This window comes from Hylobates moloch, unplaced genomic scaffold, assembly GCF_009828535.3.
Source record: "Hylobates moloch isolate HMO894 unplaced genomic scaffold, HMol_V3 SCAFFOLD_4, whole genome shotgun sequence".
Taxonomy (NCBI): Eukaryota; Metazoa; Chordata; class Mammalia; order Primates; family Hylobatidae; genus Hylobates; species Hylobates moloch.
Window position 1 is genome coordinate 155,809,664 of NW_026652279.1, and position 19,389 is coordinate 155,829,052.

The following is a 19,389-nucleotide window of genomic DNA, read 5'->3' on the forward strand; positions in this document are numbered from 1 at the left end:
TGCATCATGGAGCACCTCCTGGCCTCTGCTCCTGCCCTGTCTTCTCTACACAGCAATCTACACAACTCATCACAGCCTGATATCTCCATTCCGTCTTCATCATTCTGATCCTCTGAGTCTGGCAGGCAGGGTACTCTGAGATCTGAGCCCACCTGCAGCACCAGCCTCAACTGCCGTCACTCCCAGCTTGACTACAGCTGCATAGCCCTGCACAATTCAGGCTGATCCTGGCTCTGCTCTGGTTATTTCAGCCTAGAACGCCCTTCCTACTCATCCTGCCCATCCTTTAAGACCCAGTTGAAGTCTCACTTAGGAAGCTGATTATGTCCTGTCTCCACCTCATCAGCAGGGCACACACACACACACACACACACACACACACACCCCAAGCTGGGTAAGGTACCCCTCCTCAAGGGTCCGCATATGGATGCTGGGGTCATAATGCTCTTACACCACTGTACATTATTTTGCAGTGATCTATCTTTGACACAGGGCCTTAAAGAATACTACAGTCTAGGGCCAGCCTGGTATAGTGGTGAGTGTGGACTCTGGAGCTAGCAGTCTGGGTTCATGTCCCAGCTCTGCTGCTACCTAGTTTGTAAACTTGGGCAAGTTACTTAACCTCTCTGTGCCTAAGTTTCATCAGCTGTAAAAGAAAAGAATAAAAAAAGGTAATTTGAGGTTCCTACTTCATGATGTTGTTGTGAAGATGAAATGAGCTAATACCTGCTATATATATGATATAAACGTTTGCTATCATTTTTTAATTATTCAAGTTTTTATTCCCAGTGACTAGTGGAGTGCTTGGCAGACAGTAAATGTGCAATAAATAGACTACTGAATGATTGAATATATTATTGTGCTTGTTTAGATTTTATCTGTGAAGTCCATAAGGTTTGCCTTATTGGCCTCATGTAATAAACGAGGAATGGACTGAGAGAGGAAATAGGTCTTGGAGGAAGGGAACACCGAGAGAGGTTGCCTTGCCAAAGACCTCACAACTAATTCAAAGCGGGAGCAGTGCCTCAGCTGGAACCCTTTTCAGCTTGTTGTTTGTGCAGGATCAACACCCCTGATGTCCAAACTGCCAAATGGGAGCATGGCGGATCATAACGGTGGACATCTAGTCATGAAAACTTTCCTCCTAAATTTCTTATTGCCAAAGACCAGTGACCATGCCCACTCATCCGAAGAGCAGCAGTTTATTCCACCCTATCACCCCAAGGACTCTTCCACCTATTTCCATTACAATTTTATAGTGTCTAGCAGTCACTAGGATGCACTTGTCAACTCAACAATTATTTATTAAAATGCTGGGATTTTAAAATCACAGACTGATGAAAACTGCTTTTTCAATGCATTTTTAATATTGCAAAAGAAAAATTCTTTTCACAAGCACAATGACCAAAATAACCCAGACCTTATTAGTTTATTCACCTTAAATTTGTTTTTGTACTGTGTATGAAAATGAGCACTCATATACTATGACAATGGCACTAAACACTTTGCTTTGTTTTTACTGAAAGAGAAAAAAATCAACTTTAATTTGAATACTAAACCATCCAGAATATCTAGCTGAAAACATGTTTTTATTATTTGCATTCTTGGGTTTGGCTTGTTATGCTTTGGGCATATCTGCTGATATCACTTGCAATATTTTTTCATTTCATATATTAATATTTAATATTCTTTAAACATTGTTCAACCTTAATGGTTGTCTAATTTCTGTTTTTCATCCACAGAGAAGCTATTAATTTATGAGCGTATAGGGCAGTAAGTAATAATTTGCATGAATGCCTTGAACAGATATGCTTCTATAGGCCGCCCATAGCATAGACTCGGAAAGGGATGATACCATCTATTGGCCAAGCTCCAATGAACATTGCTTTACAAGAAGCAGGAAAAAAAAAGTTTTTGAATCCATAAAGAAGTCTACTAAATGAAAAATCAACAGAGATGACAGGAACCGGTTTGTTTCTGCTCCTTTTTTCTTTTGTGTGTGCTCTGCAATTCCCTTTTGGGAGAGATTTGTGAAACAGCAAAGCAAGAAGCTGAAGTGCTTTGAAGAACTGGAGAAGAGCCCATCCTTATCTGTGTCCAGAACTTCACTCTTTTCCTCCAATAACTCGGTCGACAGAGATCCATGCTCACATTTTGCCAGCTGAGCTAACCCAAAATAAGGCCAGATGGGATAAAAAAAATTAATCAATGAATCGTTCAAACCACTGGCTTAGCAGTATCTAGGCAGCTGAAATCTGCTGTTCTCCATCTCATTGGCATTGATATTTCACATTGTATGAATCTGACAAATGGCTTCCAGCAGCACAATATCTCCTGTGTTCCATCTTAATCTTGGAGTTGGAGGTATAACTGCACATTCAGAGGTGAGAGGATACTGTATATGTGAAAAGACATTAGGTTAATTCCCTCAAAACAATCTCAATACTTCCCTCCTCCATAAAGGTGTGGAATTAGTTCCCCTTGGGCCAGGAAGTCAACGATGAAAGCAATTACCGTTCGGGTCAGAGTCACCACAGTGAACCCCGTCTCTATAAAATACAAAAATTAGCCTGGGTGGTGGGGGCCTGTAGTCCATTCGGACCCTGAACCCAGGAGGCGGAGCTTGCAGTGAGCCGAGATTGCGCCACTGCACTCCAGCCTGGGCAATGGAGTGAGACTCCGTCTCAAAAAAAAAAAAAAAAAAAAAATTCTGTCCCCAATTTCTTACCCTCCCTAGTCCTTCTGTCAGTCTCCTAGAATTACCTTCTCTAAAATCTGGGATTTACAGTCACCTCAGGACAGATGTCACTCTGGCACACCAGGTAGACAATTAAGATGGTTACCCAGACAATTTAGAAAGGACAAAATAATTTTTCCTTAATTATCTGTATGTTACAGTTAGTCCTTTCTTTTCAAATAGCTATGTGATTGCTATAATTCTCTCTTTAAAATTGTTTTCCTATCTTGAACAAGACTTATGGGTATAGTAGAAGTTTAATAAGATTTAGATAGAATTAGTGCCCACACTAATAAAATCTAATCTCGTAATCCAGTATTTCGGCATTCAGGAAAGATACCCAACAGAAGGAATGATTTTCCTAACTTTCCAGGAAGTTAGATGACTTGTTTTGATAGAGTGAACCCTAAGACCCTAAGTATTCAATGAGGCTCTTAAAATGTCTTGCATACTCTTTCTCATTCTTGTGCTGAATTTACATCATGGCAGCAGACTTTCTATATGTGTTTCTTCTTATTAAAATGCCAAAATGAAATTAGTAGTGTTTAAATTATGAGTATACGTTTTTAAAGCTTCATTATTTTGGATACAGGGGTATATTAGTTTGTTTTCACACTACTGATAAAGACATACCCAAAACTGGGAACAAAAAAAGGTTTAATTGGACTTACAGTTCCACATAGGAGGCCTCAGAAACATGGTGGGAGGCAAAAGGCTCTTCTTACATGGGGGCGGCAAGAGAAAATGAGGAACAAGCAAAAGTGGAAACCCTTGATAAACCCATCAGATCTCGTGAGACTTACTAACTATCACGAGAATAGCACGGGAAAGACCAGCCCCCATGATTCAATTACCTTCCCATGGGTTCCTCCCACAACACATGGGAATTCTGGGAGATAAAATTCAAGTTGAGATTTGGATGGGAACACAACCAAACCATATCAAGGGGGTTGTTGCTTTGTTATTTTGGGCTAAACTTTTTATGAACCAAGAAAGCATATTTGGGTATACATTTATCCATGAGTGAATTGTACAGAGCTAAACATACAATCAACTTGGGCATTCCTCTTTTTTTCATGGAATTTTACAGTATCTTCAAAGTTTTCTTTGGACAAATACACAATTCTTCCTCTAAACAAATCTCCCTTATCAGTGATCTAGCTCAAATCACATGTGTATAGAAATATATTAGGTATGTAACATGAATAAAGCACAGTCTGGTTGAAATAAAAGTCTTCTTTCCTTAACTTTTAGTTTCAGGTGTACATGTGCAGTTTGGTTCTATAGATGAATTGTGTGTCATGGGGGCTTGGTGTACATATTATTTCATCACCCAGACAGTAAGCATAGTACCCAATGGGTGGCTTTTAGATCCTCATACTTCCCCCACCTGCCACCCTCAAGTAGGCCCTGGTGTCGGTTGTTCCCTTCTTTGTGTCCATGTGTGCTCAATGTTTAGCTCCCATTTATAAGTGAGAACATGCAGTGTTTGGTTTTCTCTTTCTGCATTAGTTCACTTAGGATAATGGTCTCCAGCTCCATCCATCTTGCTGCAGAGAACATGATCTCATTCTTTGCTATGGCTGCCTAGTATTCTATGGTGTATATGTATCACATTTTCTTTATCCGGTCTATGTTGATGGGCATTTAGGTTGATTCCATATTTTTGCTATTGTGAATAGTGCTGCAGTGAACATATGCATGTATGTGTCTTTTTGGTAGAATGATTTATATTCCTTGGGTATACACCCAATAATGTGATTACTGAGTTGAATGGTAGTTCTGTTTTAAGTTTTAAAGCTACACTACATTCCACAGTGGCTGAACTAATTTACAATCCCACTAGCAGTGTATAAGCCTTCCCTTTTCTCTGTAGCCTTACCAGCATCTGTTATTTTTTGACTTTTTAGTAATAGCCACTCCGACTGGTGTGAGATGGTATCTTACTGTGGTTTTGATTTGCATTTCTCTGATGATTAGAGATGTAGATCCCGTTTCTTTTTCTTCTTTTCTTTTTCTTCCTGTTTTTCTTTTTCTTTTTTCTTTTCTTTTCTTTTTTTTTTTTTTTTTTTTTTTTGAGACAGCATTCTACTCCATTGCCCAGGCTGGAGTGCAGTGGCACAATCACGACTCACTGCAGCCTCGACTTCCCAGGCCAGGTGATTCTCCCACTTCCGCCTCTCAAGTAGCTGAGACCACAGGCACGCACCACCATACCCAGCTAATTCTTTGTAGAGACGGGTTTTCACCATGTTGTCCAGGTTGGTCTCAAGCAATCCACCCGCCTCGGCCTCTCAAAGTACTGGGATTATAACTGTGAGCTACCATGCCCAACCGAGCATGTTTTCATATGTTTGTTGGCCACATGTATGTCTTCTTTGGAAAAGCGTTTGTTCATCTCCTTCGCCAGCTTTTTACTGGGGTTGCTTGTTTTTTCTTGTTAATTTGTTAAAGTTCTTTATAGATTCTGGATATGCGACCTTTGTCAGATGCATAGTTTGCAAATATTTTCTCTCATTCTATGGGCTGTCTGTTGATTCTGTTGATAGTTTCTTTTGCTATGCAGAAGCTCTTTAGTTTAATTAGGTATCACTTGTCAATTTTTGTTTTTGTTGCAGTTGCTTTTGGCATCTTAATCATAAAGTCTTTGCCAAGGCCTCTGTCCAGAATGGTATTTCCTAGGTTTTCTTTAAGGGTTTTTATAGTTTTCAGTTTTACATTTAAGTTTTTAATCCATCTTTCTAATCAGGACCTTCTGCAATTCCAGAATCCTCAATTGCAGCCTCTTTCTTACAAGGAGGTTAAGAAATGACAAGTTGGGTAGGGAAGAAAATAGTGAAAAAGTGACTTCATACAATGTTTTCAAACCTTACAAAATCAATTTTTGTAACAAACTCATTTTCAAATGGGAGAAAATAACCTGTGAAGATCATTCTAATAACATTCTTGGCTGGGTGCGGTGGCTCACACCTGTAATCCCAGCACTTTGGGAGGCCAAGGCAGGTGGATCATGAGGTCAGGAGTTCGAGACCATCCTGGCTAACACGGTGAAACCCCGTCTGTACTAAAAATAGAAAAAATTAACCGGGCGCGATGGTGGGCGCCTGTAGTCCCAGCTACTCGGGAGGTTGAGGCAGGAGAATGGCGTGAACCCGGGAGGCAGAGTTTGCAGTGAGCCAAGATCGCACCACTGCACTCCAGCCTGGGCGATAGAGCGAGACTCCGTCAAAAAAAAAAAGAAAAAATTCTTATCAGATGGTAGTTTGAGGCAGGATAGTGTTTCTGGAAATTTTAAGATTTCCAAATAAAATTTAAAATTTTTTAAAGTTTTTAAACCTCTTCCAAAATGAACAAAAAAAATTCATGATTATGTTTTTTCTAAATGTAATGAAACTTCACTAAATTGCACTTGCTGAAAATAAAAGCCATCTAATTCATTTATTTTAAAAATAAAACCACTTCTGGAATAAAGTTAACTGTTTTCAGGTATACACTGTGTTTTAATATATAGAATTCACTAAATATTGCCTCAAAGGCACCAAATGTTAGGGATAGATATGTATGCCTGTTTTGAAGACAGAGTGAATGAAACCATTTGTTCTTTTAAATATTTTAAATACTTACTATCAAATAACAGTTACGCTATTATTTTGCATAATCTCCATTAAATGGATTTGTTCAGCAGAGAGAAATTTAAAGCTAAATTACACAACATTCTAATTTAGTGATTTTTAAATACGTTTTTTAACAGTCTTTCAGCCACCATCGAAAGGAAATGACACATTTCAGGAAATGTCTACATATAGTCAGGTGGCTCTGAATTTTATAGACGGGGATTGAGATGTGCTGCATAGAAAATAAAGCAGGAGAGTCAATGTTCAATTCTGCTCTACTAACATTTATCGATTCCTTCCTTCTTAGTGCCAAGCTCTCCATTAGATCCTGGAGCTAAGAAGATGACAGGAGCACAGTTACTGGACTTATTCAGACACTCAACTACAGTTCTCACGCTCTTTCTATATTTTCTACTTGCAGAGGGGTTTTTTCCACCCCTGATTACTCTATCCCACCTGGTTATGCCAATCACTTCCACCTACTAACTGTCCAAATTCACAGGAGAATTTTCAGACATCACCCCACATACCTTTCCTGGTGTCCTAAATATATAGAAAGTGCATTTGGCAACACAATATCATATAGATCAGTTGCCTATTACCACGATAAGGCTACATGATAATCACAAAACTACAATAGATTATAACAATCTGCATTCAGCTTATAAGTCAATGAGGTCAAACTGATCTGGCTACAACAGCAAAGGCTAGGCTGTAAGTTGGCAGATAGATTTGCTGGTTTCGGCTCAGCTTGTTCACAAGTCTGGGGGACCAGTTGGCTATCATTGGCTGATCTAGGACAGCCCAGCTCATTAACCAGCAGGCTAGCCCAGGCATGTCCTTCTCAGGAAGGTGACAGAGAGCAAGAGTGAGCCAACCCAATGATGCAAGTGCATTTCAAGCTTCTACTCATATCATGTCAGCTCAATATCCTGTTGACCAAAGTAGGTTGCATGACTAACCCTGATATTAGAATGGAAGGTTATAAAAATGACATGGCCACCGGTATGAATGCAGGGACAGGTAAAGGACTGGGGCCACTTTTGCAAACTATAGCATATGTAGGTAGAAATACACATAAACCGATGTACGAGAATCATACTGTGCAACACTTCCCACACATTACCCTGTATTGTTGAAGACTACCAATGTGATAAACTCCATCTGCTGAACTTAGCCCTGCTCAGTCCTTTCACAATACCCCTTGACTTCAGGAGGCACTCAAGGAAGGACAGGGGCCTCTTGAAATCCAGTGTGGGTCCCAGGATGACAATTACTACAGGACTTGACATAGAGAGCAGCAGAAAATTTCTCACTTCTCCTCAGCTGTTAGAAGTAGATCAAAGGTAAATATAAACACCTCCAATCACCAATTAAGTTAAAAGAAAGAGGCCAACATTAAATCTACCAGCAGAAAAATACTGCACTTCCTCTCTCAGCAACTGAAGCATGCCCAGTAAATGTAACCAATACCCCAGCCCCAGCCCTTTATGGAAACAACTGCACTGAACTCCCATCCTCTGAGGCTGGGCGCAGTGGCTCATGCCAGTAATCCCAGCAATTTGAGAGGCCAAGGCGGGAAGATTGCTTGAGCTCATGAATTTGAAATCAGCCTCAGCCACACAGCAAAACCCTGTCTCTACAAAAAAATACAAAACCTAGCTAGGCATGGTGGTGCCTGCCTGTAGTCGCAGCTACTTGGGAAGCTGAGGTGGGAAGCTGAGGTGGGAGGATGGCTTGAGCCCCAGAGGCAGAGGTTGCCATTGGCTGAGATTGCTGCACTGCACTCCAACCTGAGGCAACTGAGCCAGACCTTGAAAAAAAGAAACAAAAAAAAAACCTCCCATCCTCTGGATAAAGTAAACCTAGAGCAACTAAAACTGTTCTAAAGTAATCTAATTATTTTTTTTTTTGAGATGAGGTCTGGCTCTATCACCCAGGCTGGATCACAGTGAAGCAATCTCAGCTCATTACAACCTCTGCCTTTTAGAGCTCAAGTGATCCTCCAACCTCAGCCTCCCCAGTAGCTGGGACTACAGGTGCATGTCACCATGCCCAGCTAATTTTATTTTTTTAATAGATGGGGTTTTGCTGTGTTGCCTAGGCTGGTCTCGAACTCGTGAACTCAAGCGATCCTCCTGCCTTGGCCTCCCAAAATGCTGAGATTACAGGCATCAGCCACTGTGCCTAGGCTAGACTAAAGTAATCTAGACTAATTATCTGCATGTGTGAATGTGGTGGTGTTGAGAGAACACAGGCATCCAGCTTCCCCACATCCTCACCCACACTTGTTATTTTCTGTTTGCTTTTTGTTTTCAATCTTTTTATAGTGGCCATCCTGACAGGTATAAAGAGATCACTCACTGTGGTTTTGATTTGCATTTCTCTGATGGTTAATGATGTTGAGCATCTTTTCATAGACTATGTTTTCTTACCTATATAATGGGTAGGTACTACATTAATTTTACATGACTGAAAAAAGAGTAGGATCTCATCATATGTTCCCAGGAGAGCCAAATACAAACATTATTTCACTTTTTAATACTGGTTAAACAACAACACAACAAAGCTACACATGCTGCTTAACAGAGAACTTCAAAAACTCCTATTCATTCTCCTAGAATAGAGAACATATGTTTAAGGAATTTTCTATTCAGTATCAGCAAAATTAATCTTCAGCATTTAATCTCTCATCACTCCTCAAAGACATGAACAGGGCTATTATGAGCAATTTCCCATGATTGTAAGAAGGAAAGGAAGGGAAACAAAGGAAATTCACACTATGGGAGACACAGTCATTCCATACTTCGACTTTGATTTGTGAAAATGGCTTGTGGTTGTCGAATCTGAAGGACACTTTGGCATGTGAATATATGCTTCATGCTAGCCCTCCACTCCAGACAGGCTACAGAATTTGCTGGGCCCAAGGCGGCATGACAATGCAGGGCCTCTTATTCCAAAATCAAGAATTTCTAGACAGCAACACAGAACATTAAAACAAGTGCTGAGGCTTCTAAGTAAGAGGACCCTGTGTGACTGCATAGTTCATGCACCCATGAAGCCAATCCTACCTCCACTTTTTCCCACATGGTAAAATGAAAACTTCTTTTCCCATGCTGGACACCTGTCAAATGTCAGAAAAAAATACCCATAACCAGCTCTGTGTTCTCAAAGAACTGGCAGAGATGACAGTTAAGGCCCTTAAAATCTAATGGGAAAAGAGTCCACACACTGCACCTGTTGAAATCAAGTTTTCTTTCTAGAAAATTCCAAAGGTTCACTTAGTTTCAACACCCAGACATTCACTTAGAGGCTGAAATTTTGCAGTCAGCCACAGCCAGGCTACAGAGCAGTTAATTCTGGCTTGTCATAATTAATTTATGGGCAATCATTACCAGGAGAGAAAAGTTACTGAGAATTACACAAGCACACAGTATCCCCAGTCAATATGAACACAGAGTTCAGGAGAGACCTTGGGGAGACCCAAATCAAAGCCTGGCTTTACCACGCTCTGTACAACTTATTAACCTTAAGCAATGAAATGTTTATGAGGGTCAGAAAAGAATCTCAACGAACAGTGAGACATCTTCTCTAAGTGCTTGCAAGTAGCAATGACCCTTAGAATCTCACAATAGGAAAATGGATATTTTGAGAAACCTACCTTTTTGGTGCTCATCACTTAAGTAATCAGAGGAAATTTCCTTTAGTTTGTGGTGATTTATAAAGTGAGCGGTTGGCCTTTTCATCCATTATTGTTTTCACAAGGTTTATTTCCTCTAAAGACGCTTTTATTTATTTTTTAAAATAATAACCAGCAACACAGTCAGATCCAGGGTAATTTAATCTTGATTCTGCAAATTACATTAATGACATAATTAATAACTTTAATAAAAAAACTATGGCTGTCAGATGGGCACATCATCTAATCAATGGGAACAAATCATTTTCTCTTATGTTTAATGATTCCCTCAAGAAGTGAATCTAAGAAAAGAGAAAAGTCAATTAATGAGGAGGTTGCAGATATTGTCTCTTTTATCAGCAGAATTGAAAATGAAGGTTTTCTTTATTGTGTAAATTTCAACCATTGGACATCAATTTTTGTATGCGGAAGGAGGCGATATGTGGGGTAGACTCCAATACCTGATTTTTATGTTGTGAAATCCCAGCAGAACCTAAAATTATAGTCCACCACAGCTTTTGGTGATTGTCCAAATACTCTGGAAATCAAGATTAACTCACTTTCAGAAAAAATCTGATTCTTTAAACCATGAAATATATAATTGGGAGCTGAAGGAGTGTGAGATAGCACTGAAGTTCCACCCTAATGTGTCATCCATCAGTCAGGTCCTTGGAAAGACTGGAGGTACCCCGCCAGATGCATGGCTGGTGGTGGGGGTAACGATGTGATGTTTGTAGACTCAGAGCTGCTGGGTCATCTTAGAGCCTTGTCTCTGGTTTGAACTGGGCTGCCAAAGCTGTGGAGGGTTTCTTGGAATTTGAGCTACCCAAGAAGAACATGAAATCACTCGTTAACTCAGCTTGCTCCTTTTAGACAAAGCCGGGGTATAAATGCCTTCCTGCTCCCTGCACACTTGCCATCAGCTTAGGGGGAGTCAAAAGAACCATGTGGCAACAAAACAGCAGCAATGTTAACTCATGAAAGACACAGCCTTCCTTCATAACTTCCTCTTGTCTTTACACCCAACTCCATCTTATGCAATGATTTGATTTGGTGTGGGAATCACTCCCTAACTTCTATCTTGATGCTTTTCCATCTGCAATGTCATTTAATTTTGCCATTCTTTCAACACTCCTATTGCCCTGAGACAAGGGTTTCATTGGCTCTGTGCTTGTCTCTCTTTGTCTCCACCCTTCTTATAAGCCAAAGCACATACCACATCCAGATTAATCATCCTAAAACACAGCCACCACCTGCCCTTCCCTTGCAAACACCCATGGTCAGCTGTCTACTTCTCTGCATCTCCACCGCCTTTTTCCTTGCGGGGCACAGGTTGAGGGTCAGGACCTTAGTTTTGCATTTTCAGAAATTCAGTCGTATCAGCTTACCCAGGTTGTATTCACACTAACCAAAGGCATGAAAGGCTGAGTTGTACTCCAGAATAAGTTTTTTTTCTCTCTCTCTTTTTTTAAACAGCAAAAAGACCTACGAAAACATCATGCAGATCCATTGTAATATTTTAGGGCAATTTCTTTCCCAAAAAAATTTTTTTACAATTAAATGGATCTAACATTTAGTACAAGCCTTATTTTTATTTCATTATGGAACATATACTTGAAATATCCTCTTAGATATGTGTGTACCCATCTTTTCTGCACTTAGTACATTTTATTATATTGTGTAATAAACTTTGATTATGAACAATTGAGAACTACTGCAGATGACCCAGAGAGATCATGATTTATTCCCTCAGCTCCAAATGTATAATAATGACAGATAAAACATAGAAAAAAAAACCAGAAACATAGCCTGGTTTCAAATGCAAGGTAAGTGCTTCATTGTATCAGAAACAGGACAGAAAATAAAATTGTGAGTAGGGCTGAAATATAGGTCTATTGAGCTCTGAGTCCGGAGGTAGGAAGCAGTAAACAGAAATATATCCCTTTCAGAGTGAAAGGGATTCACAGTGCTTGTGTGCAAGGGGCACTGTAACAGGCTCATGCCTTGAATCCAGGACTGGGGTTAGGCCCTCTGTCTCCCCCAGGGAAGGAGGCTGAAGAAAGCTGTGGCAGGATCACAGGTTGCTGCTGTGGCATTATAGAAAGCTGCAGGCCACTTTGACGGCAGTCTTATGAGTTTGGTAGAACAGATCTCCCTCTGTTTTGTGAGAGAGAAGCTGCTAGAGCCGTAACATGTAGGTACACTTAAATGGCAAGTTCGATAAGTTACTGAAGGCTGGGTGTCCAGAATAAGTTTTCAACGAGAAATGTTACCACTAGGTAGCTAGAATCTCTCTCCAGCTGCTCAGTGTTTTCTTTAGAAAGAAACCAAAGAACATTTGGTAGCAGGATAATTAATTAGAGCATAGCAGATGGAATGATCTTACTGACCAGTACACTCGTGTGATGATACCCAGTATCAGTCAGAAGATATTGACTACATGTCTACCAATAGTTAAGTTACTGCTCCAGACCCTTGGGTTTCATCAGTAAACAAAAATGACAAAAAGAAATTCCTTCTGGGCAGGGGTTGGTGTGGCTCATGCTTATAATCCCAGCACTTTGGGAGGCTGAGGCTGGTGGATCACTTGAGCCCAAGAGTTTGAGACCAGTCTTGGCAACATAATGAGATCTCTTCTCTACAAATAAAAAATTTCTTTTTTGGCTGGGCGCGGTGGCTTATGCATGTAATCCCAGCACTTTGGGAGGCCAAGATGGGCGGATCACCTGAGGTCAGAGTCCGAGACCAGCCTGGCTAACATGGTGAAACCCTGTCTCTACTAAAAATACAAAAATTAGCTGGGCACAGTGGCAGGCACCTGTAATCTCAGCTGCTTGGGAAGCTGAGGCAGAATTGCTCAAACCTGGGAGGCAGAGGTTGCAGTGAGCCGAGATTGCACCATTGCACTCCAGCCTGGGCAACAAGAGAGAAACTCCGTCTCAAAAAGAAAAAAGTTTTGTAATTAGCCAGACATGATGTCACATGACTGTGGTCCCAGTTTCTTGGGAGACTGAGGCAGGAGGATCACTTGAGCCCAGGAGGTCCAGGCTGCAGTGAGCCATGATGACACCATTGCAATCCAGCCTGGGTAACAGGGTGAGACCCTGTCTCAAAAAATAAAACAAAGAAATTTCTTATGGAGTTTATATTCTATGCAGAGAGAAAGACAATAACAACAGTAACTCTGATGAAATATTAAATTATATAATATGTGGCATGAGTTGAACTGTGTCCTCCAGAAAGATATGTTGAAGTCCTAACCCCCTGTACCTTAGAATGTGAGCTTATTTAGAAATGGGGTCTTTGCAGATATAAGTAGTTAAGTTAGAATGTGGTCACACAGGAGTATGATCAATATGAGGGGTACAGCAGCAGGAGAAGGCCATGGGATGAAAGAGGTGGAGAGCAGAGCAAGGCAGCTGCAAGCCAAGGAAAGGCCAGGATTGGTGGCCACCACCAAAAGCGAGGAAGAGGCAAAGAAAGATTCCACCCAGAGTCTCAGAGTGAGCGTGGCCTTTCTGGCACCTTGACTTTGGGCTTTTACCCTCCAAAATCATGAATGAATTTTCATTGTTTAAAGCTGCCTCTTTGTGATATTTTGTCCTATCAACCCCAGGAAACTAATAGATACCTTAGAGGGTGGCACACACTGGGGGTGGGGGGTGGAATAAAGGAGAGCTTGTGGTGCAACTCTGCAGGGAGAGGTGGGTTGCAGTGGTAAGAAGAGTGGTCAGAGTAAGCTTCATGGAGAAAATGAGGTTTGAGTAAAGACTTGAAGGAGGTGATGGAATTGGCCTTGTGTGTATCTGGGCTGAAGAATGGCAAATGCGAAAGTCCTAGGTGGAAGCTAGCCAGACATGTTAGGGAACAAACAAGGAGGCCCTCGTGGCTGGAGCAGAATGAAGGGAGAGCTTTAGGAGCCGATGTCAGATGCACAGCGAGGGAGCTTGCTCCTTCCGGGCCGCTATGAACTCGGTCCTTCCAGGATGCTATGAAGATGTGGGCTTTCACTCTGAGTGAGATGGAAAAACTTTGGAGGATTTTGAGCACAGGAGTGACATGATCATACATCTAAAGGATCCCTCTCTGGCTACTCTGTTGAGAATAGATTTTTGAGGGCAGAGAAAGGCACTATTTCAGGAATCCAAGTAAGCAAGAGTAGAGGCTCACTTTGCTGTGCTGGTCATTGCAGTGATGAGAAGTGGTTGGATTCTGAATATAGTTTGAAAGTAGAGCCAACAGGACTTACAGTTGCATTAGATGTAGGGTGTCCCTTGCTTTCCAAGTGCCAGAATACCCCATTACTTCTTGGAGAATATTGGAGATATCCAGAGAAAGTCTTTCTCATTGATTTTCCCTTTCTAGCATGTTATATTGAGATGTTTACCTCTCTTTCATGAAAAAAATTACCTTGGATAGATTGCAAGAAATTTTTTTAGTATAAAAGTACTATATAATATATGATTTTTAAAATATTCAAACAGTACAGAAGGACATAATATGAAAACAAGGCCAGGCATGGTAGGTCATGCCTGTAATCCCACACTTTGGAAGGCCAAGGCAGGTGGATGGCTTGAGCTCAGGAGTTCAAGACCAGCCTGGGCAACATGGCAAAACCTCATCTCTACAAAAAATACAAAAATTAGGAGGGTGTGGTGGTGCGTGCCTGTAGTCCCGACTACTTGGGAGGCCGAAGTGGGTGAACCACTTGAATCTGGGAGGTTGAGGCTGCAGTGAGTCGTGATTGCACTAATGCAGTCCAGCCTGGGCAACAGGCTAGAGCACAATGTGACCCTGTTTCAAAAAAAAAAAAAAAAAAGGAAGGAAAATTAAAAGCCTTTCTCTCCCTCCCCAGTTTCACTGTTCAGCTATAGCCACTACTAATAGTCTATTCTTACAAAAAACCATATCACATATATGTGATATAGCCTTTTACCCAGTTAAGATCATATATATACTGTTCTGCTTTTTTTCTCTTACGTAAGTGTATGTATAACTTAGACATTGTTTCAGATCAACATTTACAAAACTACCTAATTCTTTGTAATGATCATATAATATCACATTGTATGTATACACCATGATTTAATTAGTTAATCTTTTATTGATGGACTTTTTTAAGGTTGAAATTGACACCTTTCTAAATAACAGTAGTAAAAAAGTAAACATACATATAGCACTTACTATGTGCCCAGTGCTGTTCTAAAGAACTCTTCTATTTCCCACAAGATCCCAATAGTCAGAGACTACCACTATCCCAAGTTTACAGGTGAGGACACTGAGTCCTAAAGGGGCTAAGCAACTTGCCAAAGGTCACATTGCTGACATGTGATAGATCAGTCTATCCTGTAGAGCTTCTCTATTTCTTTATACCTTATAGGACCACTACATATTTGTGGGACAAAATCCTGAAATAAAATTGCTAGACCATAGAGTACATGTATTTTAAACTTTGACAAATAATCTCAAGTTGACCTCCACAGAGGTGGTACCACTTTACAACAAATCATATGAGAAAGTTTCTTTGCACATGCTCCTAACAACACTGCATGCAATCAAATGTTAAATCTTCACCCAGCTGACAGAGGAAGAATGGTATCTCATCTGTATTTTAATTCCTAGCTATTTAATTGTGAGTGAGTTTGAACATTTCTTTGGTGTTAGTTGGCCATTTTTGTGGGTGTATAAACTGCCTGTTCACGTCTTTTGCCCATTTTCCTTTGGGTTGTTCACCTTTTTTAAAAAATAAACTCACATGAGCACTCTTTGTATATTAATGAAATTAGCCCTTTCTATGTTCCAGTTAGTTCTCCAGTTTTTTGCTTGTCTTTTGCCTTTGAGATTTTTTTTCTATATGAACATTTGACAAATTAGTTGTTTTCATTTTATAGCTTCTGTTCTTACTCATTCTCTTAGTGAGAATTTAAAAGACCTTCTTTTCCATGTATGAGAGTGCATTGAACTAAAATGGTAACTTTCATTTGCATTTCCAAAAGAATTTCATTGCAAATGAGTTGCATATTTTGACTGCCAAAATAATATTATTTTGATAATATCATTCATGATATATTAACAGACAAATAGGATGGATTTAGTGGATTCACAATTATTTAAAATATTTTATTATATTAATGTTAATTAACATCAATGCAACGTAGAAGGAGAAGATGGTCACTAGTGGCATACCACTAGTCTCTGTATTTAGTTCCACCCGTTTGATATTTTGCTTAAATATTTGGACTAGAATAAAATAGGCATGCTTGCTAGAGTTAGTAACGGTACAAAGATGGAAGGATTGTTGATACACTAGATGTTGGACGCAGATTCAAATTGATTTTAACAGATTGGAACAATCAGCAAAACTAATAAGGTGGAATTCAATCAGGATAAATGTGAAGTTCTGTAATGAGGTTAAAAAATGCCTGAACATTAGAGGGTGAGAGACACCTAAACCACTGGTAATTCAAATAAAATCATTTCAGAGGTTTAACTTAATGAAAATTGCAGTACTGGCCAATAGACAGAATTGCCAGAAGAACTAATGAGATCTTGAATTACATTAATAGAAATATTTCATCCAGAATAAAAACAGCAAGAGTCCCACATGTATGCTTTGCTGGTATGCCTACACTGGAAGTACAGTTTTAGTTCTGAGTGTCATATTGTAAGGGCTATATTGATAAAATAAAGTTCTCCCAAGGATGGAAACTATATCTTGTGATATTTAAACTAGAAAAAGGGAATTGTTATGAGAATAATCATTGTTAGATATTTAAAGGACTGTTAGGTAGAGGTATACTTATATTTATCTGTGTAGCCACAGAGGATGAAATTAGGACAAGAGAATTGAAGTCATAGAAGGGAGACTCCTACTCCATTTAAAAAGAATTGTCTAACATTGAAGCTTCCCAAGAATTGAATGATTGTCTTATGAGAGAGTGAAATTTCCATCATCAGGCTCATTCAAGCTGAAGTCCAAGGGTGTTTTAAAAGGAGTTAAACACTGGCTGAGATCAGATAAAAGATCAGTCACAGGGAATTTGTTACCTGTGATTTAAGGGGGCCAATGTTGGCAGCTTCAGTGTTAGTCATCTACTAATGGCACTTTCAATTGCTGGCATTCCATTAAGCATCACTTGAGTTGGAAAGAAGGGAACAGGGTTTCCCCTCATCCTATTTGCTGCAGCCAAATATATGTGTGCAACACTGGTAGTGTGTCTTGCAGGAAAAGATCATCTATCATATCTGTTCATGCAGGGAAAAAAAAAAAAGGACAAAAAGCCACTAGTCTGATGATCTTAAAAATCCCTTCAGTTCCTGAGACTCAAGATTCTGCAAGTGGGAAAACTGGCACAGCTTCGGTCAGGAGAAGTTGGTTGTAGACAATGGCAGAGGTTTAGGAATGAAGTAGCTGGCATCAGAGGTGAGGAGTGGTTTGGCCACACGCAAATTCTCAAGCGGGGAAGGTGGGGCCTGGGTTAGCAAACAAACCAAGGTAGAGATAAAAGTGAAGCTTGACCACATTGAAGAAAGCAGGAGACTAACTTTTGGAGGTGACATTCAATGAAACCAAGACCCGTCCTGGTCTTCACCCGCCTAATTTTCCAAGCATCATCCCCCATCCTCACCCTGTCAGTACTCAACTGTTCACGGTTCCCTGAGCACGAGGAGCACTCCCTTTGCACACGCTGCCCTTCTGCCTAGAATACCATTGCCTCCCTTGTATATCAGGGTTGACCAGACTTTCTCAAGACGTAACTTACACACCAGCTCTTCTGTGGTCTCCCTGAGCCTCTCTAGACAGAGGTAGGCATTTCGTCCTCTGTGTTCTGACAGCATCCTCTGCATAAGGATTGCATTCATATAATTATTCTTGCTATGTCTGATCCTGCCACTTACCTGTGAGCCCCTCAAAGCTAGAAACTATGTTCCCTTATTTTTCTTTTCTTTCTTTTTCTTTTTCTTTTCTTTTTTTTTTTTTTTTTTTTTTGAGATGAAGTTTCACTCTTGTTGCCCAGGCTGGAGTGCAATTGTGAGATCTCCGCTCACCACAACCTCCGCCTCCCAGGTTCAAGCAATTCTCCTGCCTCAGCCTCTCTAGTAGCTGGGATTACAGGCATGTGCCACTATGTCAGCTAATTTTGTAATTTTTTTAGTAGAGATGGGGTTTCTCCATGTTGGTCGGGCTGGTCTCGAACTCCCGACCTCAGTTGATCTGCCCGCCTCAGCCTCCCAAAGTGCTGGGATTACAGGCGTGACGCATCACACCCAGTCCCCCCTTGATTTTTCTATCACCAGAGTTTAAATTGTTTCAGATACATTTTTTGGCTCAATGGATATTTGGTGAATGAATAAATGAATGAGTGAATGAGGCAAGGAACAGCAGCACAGCAGAGCCCATCCTCTGGAACAAGGTGTTCTCTTTTTTTAGTAAACCATGAAGAAGAGGAGTGAGCACTCATGTGGGCCAAGTAACCCAAACTGTAGAGATTAAAATATTTGGGGGATAAAGAGCCTGGCATGCCATTATAAGAATCTCAGATTTTCTTGGTATTCACAGGAGCCTCTGGCACTGTGTTTTGCCAAATAAATATGATGATTCACACTAAATGCATCTCAAATGAGTGAACACATGTATGAATAAATGAATGAAAACCCATTTCATCAAGTGCAGACTGTTTTTCTGGAGTTGAAATGCCTACAGTTGCCCCCCCCACCTGCCCCACCCCATGCTAATAAGCCTTACCTCACTGCTTCCTAAGACATCAGCCTCCTCTGGTTGGTCTGCTCAGATAGGCGGGTGATTCAGTCTGGTCAGACAGGTTGAAATGGTTGAAATGCCCATCTCTCTCTGTCGCCTGTCTCACTGATCACGAGGTTCGACTTGCTCATCTGAATGTTTTCATAGCTCCCCTTTCTCACTCACTTCTCACCACCCACATTGCTCTTGGTTTTCTCAACCAGAGAACTGCTGTTAAGGAAAGAGCATGTTCTTTAGGACTTCCCTGCTCCAGGCTCAGGTTCCATTTCCTAAAGTTTATTCTTGTTCCCTGGCAACCCCTGGCAATTGCTTTTGTTACTTACTCACTTGTAATGACCCCATCCTTCTCCTCTCTATTTAATTTGTTGTTGTTCTTCCAGCAAGAAACTTATTGAAAGGAAGCCACCACTCACCCAGCCCCTGTAATATGGCATCCCCTGTGCTCAGGTCTGAAGACACCCGGGCAAATGCAACACAGGCCTGCTCCCCAGTGGCCTGAGCTTACCTGGCTGCCCTGCCCCAGTTTAGCTTGTCATCACCCTGCCTTGTTGGTACTTAATTATCCTCAATCTCTCTCTCTCTTTTTTTTTTTTTTTTT